The sequence below is a fragment of the Babylonia areolata genome, chromosome 24 (genome assembly GCF_041734735.1).
Source record: "Babylonia areolata isolate BAREFJ2019XMU chromosome 24, ASM4173473v1, whole genome shotgun sequence".
In the NCBI taxonomy this organism is placed as follows: domain Eukaryota; kingdom Metazoa; phylum Mollusca; class Gastropoda; order Neogastropoda; family Buccinidae; genus Babylonia; species Babylonia areolata.
The window spans coordinates 44,996,510-45,004,009 of NC_134899.1; positions in this window are offsets into that span (position 1 = coordinate 44,996,510).

Genomic DNA, 7,500 nt, shown 5'->3' on the forward strand with positions numbered 1-7,500 from the left:
TCTCTGTCTCTGTATCTCTCTCTCTCTTTCTCTCGTTGTGTGTGTGTGTGTGTTGTGTGTGTGTGTACATACACACACGTGCACACACATATATACACATATATAGACAGATAGATAGATATAATGGTTAGTGACGTCAGTATTTCTTTCTTTCTTATTGTTGTTGTTGTACTGTTTTGTTTGCTTGGTTGTTTTATCTGTATGGTTTGTTCGTTCGGGTTGGGGATACTAGATTCAAGATAATTCCATATGAAACAGAAATATAGGAATGATGATGATGATGATGATGAGAGAGAGAGAGAGAGAGAGAGAGAGAGAGAGAGAGAGAGAGAGAGAGAGAGAGAGTAAATTTCTAGTCGCTTTATGCAAAACGTATGTCTTTATCTTAATAATAATATTTTGATATTTAATAATATTTCATTTTTATATAGCGCTATAATACAAGCATAAGCAAGCTCTAAGCGCTTTACAATCCAGTACCTAAAGTGAAACAAGAAAGCATATAAAAAGTAGTAGAAACATAAAACAGAATCATAAAAAATTATAAAAACACAATGCATAAAACTCACAAAGTAACATACTATCAATACTACGACTGTTACACTCCAACACTCACACTAACACACACGCACAGACACACACATGATTAAACGGCTGAGATGACAGCAATTTTCACTTAAAATACATACATGTAAAAAGGAACATAATTGTAATCTGCATGCCATAGATTTTGTAAAAATTGTAAAATAAAATTTTGGATAGAAAAGGGAAAAGGGGTAAAAATCGGGTCATTCTCCCTTTCGAACCACACCACCACCATCCATCTACCCACCCCCATTCTCTCTACTCTCCCATCACACACACTCACATTGCCATGGGCCTGGGACAACAGCACTATCTGAGTTAAGACAAGCCTTTTTTTTTTAAAGAGATAAGTTTTAAGATTTGCTTTAAAGGTAGATAGATGAGTTGTTTGTCTGAGAGCAATAGGCAGAGAATTCCAAGTTGTTGGGCCGAAGACGGAAAATGACCTCTTTCCACAGGAGTTGAGGAAGTATCGGGGAACAGTTAGCTGGGAGGAATCAAGAGATCTCAATGTTCTGTTTGGCAAGTACGGGTTAACAAGCTCAGAAAGATATGAGGGTGTGGTATCATAATTCAGGCACTGAAAGCATAGACAGGCAACTTTATATTCAATTCTGGCTTGAACAGGCAACCAATGAAGTGTCCGCAGGAGAGCAGTAGCACTCTCTCTCCTCGACTTTTTAAGGACGAGTCGAGCTGCACTATTCTGTATTTTCTGGAGCTTGTAGAGTTTATCATTGGGAAGGCCAGCTAAGAGAGAATTACAATAATCAAGGCGGAATAAAATGAAGGCAACAGCAAGTTTGTTGGCGGCATCAACAGACAGGAAGGGGCGGATTTTACTAATCTTGCGAAGCTGAAAGTAAAGAACTTTACACAGGTGGTTCACATGAGTTTCCATCGTGAGGGATGAATCGAGGTAGAAACCTGTGAGAGAGAGAGAGAGAGAGAGAGAGAGAGAGAGAGAGAGAGAGAGAGAGAGATAGTGTGTGTGTGTGTGTGTGTGTGTGTGTTTGTCTGTCTGTGTGCCTGTGTGTGTCTCTGTGTGTATGCAAGTGTGTTTGTGCTTGATATCTCTCTGTCTCTGTCTCTCTCCGTCTCTCTCTCTCTCTCTCTCTGTCTCTTCATAGCTTCTGATATAAAAAGCACAACAAGCATAACTACGTGGTCAGATAGGTTTTACAATTTTCCTCTGTAGTCAGTGTTGGAATACGTTGCATGGTGCATTGATAGATGAATGAACGGATATTTTTGGCCTGTTGGTTTGTAACGTTTTTTTTTCTTCAAAGAAAGAACTTTGTTTTTCATTATTAATTTTGCTTTCACCATTTCATTCGTTTATTATAATGGTTTGTTAGAAATTGAAAGTATGTTGATGTATTCACCCGCGTCATAAGGACCTCATGGCCAATGACGTTAAAATGTCACAGTTTCAAAGCGTCTCTCTCTGCCTCAACTCCCCACCCCCTCACCCCCACTCACCCCATCCCACATATTTCACACCTGTCGGATCTTTAATGAGCTCTTGTGGATGGTCTCTCAATGCCTAATAAAGACAAAACGCCTCACTAAATAGAAATGGAACAACGCCTAGAACACACACACACACACACACACACACACACACACACACACACACACAGCAATCTGCACGCACTTTTATGTTCATGATACAAGTTCGCGTGTGCCCGAAATTAGCTCCGGCAGTGAAACTGATCATCAGAAGTCAGGCTGTTGATGATTGGTTGAACTGGCGAGTTGACGTCAGTGACTGACAGCTGAGATCACTGTGTGAAAGAAATTGATCTGTGTAGGCTTGTCTGTATTTTGCTGCGATATGCAGAAATGTCCCTGGTGAGACATTATATCTAATGTTGTGCATGCGCGCGCGTGTGCGTGCGTGTGTGTGTTTGTATGTGTATGTGGTGTGCTTGTGTACGTACCATACTATACGATTGCGTGTGTGTGAGAGGCAGACAATGGGGAAAGTGACAAGTAAGACACCTCACTGCTATGCAGGGTGAAATCGAGTTCCTGCCGTCAATCACCCCCGTGCACGTGACATTCGCAAACAATGGCTGGCTGCCACCGGGTCTGTTTCACCAGGTCGAAGGTCGCCTTGTCTGTTTATGTTGGGAATTGCTTTTTTTTACACCTTTAACCCCGGGCGTCCACATCCCCTCCATTCCCCCTCTCTCTCTCTCTCTGTCACACACACACACACACACACACACACACACACACGCGCGCGCGTACACATACACAGACGCAGCTACGGCGAAACGCAAGCGCGCACACACACATACACATACACTGGCATTATGAAGCACATTCTCTGTCTGTCTCTGTCTCTGTCTCTCTCCACTGTCTGCCTCATGCTCCAACCTGCTGTTTACAGTCTGTGAGTTTTAAGTCAGCAGTTATATTTCAGCAGTTTTAATATGTTGTTTTTTTTTCATTCATATTAAACGACTGTGGGTTTTTTGTACATCGTACATGCGGCAGACACTACAAATGAATTTCTGTTATTTGGAGATTGTGAAGTATTCTGTATGTTTGTGATTTCACCATTCATCTCTCTCTCTCTCTCTCTCTCTCTCTCTCTCTCTCTCTCTCTCTCTCTCTCTCTCTCTCTCTCTCTGTGTGTGTCTCTGTGATTTTTATGTATTACATGCAAAATATTGATTGGATGTTATTGCCTGCCACATCAGCGTCACATTTCTCATCACTGTTGTATATGTACAGTGATATAACTATATTTCTCTGCTCTGTTTATATATTTTCATTTCAGTCGTGCCTCTTTCCTGTATTCTGTGTGGTGATTAATTTGACAGTCTTAATAACCCCTTTACTTCTTGATTTTTTTTTCTTTTCTTTTCTTTTTTTTTCCAATGTCTGCTATTGTACTACAATATGATCTGTAATGTACTACAATATGATTTGATACCTAATTATGCTTATGTATGCATATGCATACATATCATACATATCTGTATGTACATGTAGACATATGCATGCATGTAGGTATATGTGCAAATATTTATATGCATAAGGGTGTGTGTGTTTGGGGATGAGTGTGTGCATATGTGTGTGGGTGGGTGGGTGTGAGTGTGTGACAGTGTTCCCTTCATTATATTTTTATGATGATGATGGTCCGTTGATTAGTATTATAATTAGTAGTAGTAGTAGTGGTGGTGGTGGTGGTGGTAGTGGTAGTGGTAGTATTTACTATTGTTATTATTGTTGTGTCTTATCGTTACTGTTTTTGTTGTCACAAGGACAGATTGGAAGACTAGGCAATGCCTAAAATCTTTATCCTTGAGTAATAAAGTTTTTGAATCTTGAATCTTGAATCTTGAATCTGTGTAGTCCTTTTCATGATTTGTAATGGATGTGCTGCTTTGATTTTATTTCTTCCTTTCTCGTTTGACGTTATATAATGCTATTTGCAAATCATTTGTTTATATTTTCCCCCAAATTTCTCCTTTTGGAGGCTGGATAAAAAAAAATAAAAAGCATTGTTGATTATTCTACTACCCTCGGAAATAAAACTCATTCATTCATTCATTCTCTCACGTACTCGTGTTCTTTAGCTCTCTATCTACATCTCTATTTTTGTTCAGGTCCACGGTTGCTCGCGCGTTTGTGGCCGTCGCACGTGTTTGCACAGACTGTGAGATGTGGTGTGTTTGGGGTGGACAGCAAACAGAACGAACTGAAACAGAAGTCAGTGCACCTGACAAAGACTGAAGGACGGACTCCCAGACACACGTACCTGACAGTACACACAGACCGACGGACACACATAAAACAGACACAGGGCACATTCACCACGCACGCATACACACATTTGCATACACACACGCGCGCGCGCCTGGAAACCAACACACACACACACATACACACGCGCGCGCGAGTGCATTAGAACAGTGCATACAGATGCACATGTGCGTATCAGCTAGTTCTTTCTTTTTCCCTCAAATGCATAAACACACACATACACACACGCGCACAAACACACACACACACACACACACACACACACACACACACACACACACGAGTGCATTAGAATAGTGCATACAGATGCACATGTGCGTATCAGCTAGTTCTTTCTTTTTCCCTCAAATGCATAAACACACACATACACACGCGCACAAACACACACACACACACACACACACACAGGTAGTTCGTTTGAGTGAGTCACACACACCGTCAGACAAATTGGTTCTGCAGGTTCGCTGAGCTTTACTTCCGTGGAAGTGAACCAACAGCCCAGAAGAGCCTACCACTGAGCTACAAGGAACAAGCCACCGAATCATGTAATATGCTGCAGGTTCTCGTGCACTCAGCAGACGGTCAAGCCATCATTTACATTCTTTTTTGTCTGCCTGTGTATCTCGGTATGCAACTCTGTCTGCACCTGTCTGTCTGTCTGTCTGCACCTGTCTGTCTGACTGTTTCGCTCTTGTTCCTTCTTCATCATCTTCTTTTTCTTTGTTCGCGGGCTGCAACTCCAACGTTCATAATCGTATGTACACGAGCGGGCGTTTACGTGTGTGACCGTTTTTTTGTTTTTTTTTACCCCACCATGTAGGCAGCCATTCTCTGTTTTCGGGGGGGTGCATGCTGGGTATGTTCTTGTTTCCATAACCCACCGAAATCTGACATGAATTACTAGGATATTTAGCGTGCGTATTTGATGTTCTGCTTGCGTATACACACGAAGGGGGTTCAGGCAAAAGCAGGTCTGCCCATATGTTGACCTGGGAGATAGTAAAAATCTCCACCTTTTACCCACCAGGCGCCGTCACTGAGATTCGAACCCGGGGCCCACAGACTGAAAGTCCAACGCTTTAACCACTCCACTATTGCACCCGACGTTCCTTCTTCAGTTTTCGCTATCCATCATTGTCATCATCATCGTCATCATCATCATGGGATATGTCATGTTTCAGCATCCTAAAATACTGCACCTATTGGCTGCAGTTCCGTAGTCTGTCGTACGAAAAACGAAAAAAAAAGAAGAAAAAAAAAAAGCAAGATGGTGGCACGATAGTTTAGTGACTGAATCCACATCAAATTTTCATTGTCTTCGTCATCTTGTCATCGTCATCATCACCACCAACTTGTATAACACCTATCCTAGGTCAGAGACCAAGCTATAAGGGTTTGTCACTGACTTGCACTGTGGGCTTCCCACCTGGGTACAGCCGACTGACTCGGCCAGAGAGCTGTCTTTGTGCGCTCATCATTCGTTTCCTCTCCTCTTCATTCAGTCATTTTTCAGTCTCACACACACACACACACACACACACACACACACACACACACACACACACACACACACACACACACACACACACACACACACACACACACACACACACACACACACACACACACACACACACACACATACACTCACTCACTCACTCACTCACATAGACAATCTTTTACGTGTATTACTTCTTCTTTTTTTAACCCCGCTGTGTATGCAGCCATACTACGCTTTCGGGGATGTGCATTCTGGGTGTGTTTTTGTTTCCATAACCCACCGAACGCTGACAAGGATTACAGGATCTTTAACGTGTGTATTTGATCTTCTGCTTGCATATACAAACGAAGGGGATTCAGGTACTAGCAGGATTGCACATACGTTGACCTGGGAGATGGAAAAGATCTGCACCCTTCACCCACCAGGTGTGCCGAACCGGGGATCGAACTCAGGAAACTGGGGCGTGAATTGAGCGCTGTGAAAGCGACTGAGATGATAGAGCTGAAAAGATGGAGACATAGACAACAAAGAGAGACACACAGACAGGGACAGAGACAGAGACAGAGACAGGGACAGACAGACAAACAGAGAGACAGAGAAATAGAGACAGACAGAGACACAGAAAGAGAGAGAGGGGAGAGACAGAGACAGACAGGCAGACAGACAGAGAAACAGAGAGACACAGAGGTAGAGAAACAGAGGGAGAGGGAGAGAGACAGTCACAGAGAGAGACGAGGGGGTGGGGATGGGGGGGCAGACAGGGACAGAGACAGAGACAGAATCAGAGCAACAGACAAACAGACAGAGAACAGAAAGACACAGAGAGATAAACAGACAGAGGCAGAGACAGAGACAGAAAAAACAGACACACATTCAGACTTTTAAGGAAATGAGTAGAAACGCTTCAGGCTGACCTGCATCATTCTTCCTTTATTTTTATCTTTGGTTGGATTTTATTGCTTTCTTTTTTCTTTTCTTTTTTGTTCAGCTGTTGTTGTGCTTTGTTTTGTTTGTTTCTGTTTCGGTTTTTTTTTTCTCCAGACTAAACAGACAGATAAACACACACGCACACACACACACACACACACACACACAAAAAGTATTTCTCTAATCTCCCCTCGCCCCCTTACACCCCCACCTTACCACTACCACCACCTTTCCATCTCTCTCCCCTAGTCTCCACCCTCCCTCCCTGTCTCCCTCCCTATCACAACGAAAAGGAACAGTGTGACTATTATATCCCCTCACACTCGCGCGCAGGGGGCAAGTAGTTATCACGAGAAGTGGATAAGATTTTTCCCCTGAGCCGACTGCAAAACACGGAGCATCCTCTGTGTGTGTGTGTGTGTGTGTGTGTGTGTGTGTGTGTGTGTGTGTGTGTGCGTGTGTGTGTGTGTGTGTGAGTGTGTGCGTGTGTGTGCGTGTGTGTGTTTGTGTGAGTGTGTGCGTGTGTGTGCGTGTGTGTGTTTGTGTGAGTGTGTGTGAGTGTGTGTGAGTGTGTGTGAGTGTGTGTGTGTGTGTGTGTGTGTGTGTGTGTGTGTGAATCATCAGTAACTTCACTGGTACACGCCGTGACTGAAAAGGGAGCTTACTCATAGACCAGCATGATCTCAACTCAGATAGCATCTTCTTTC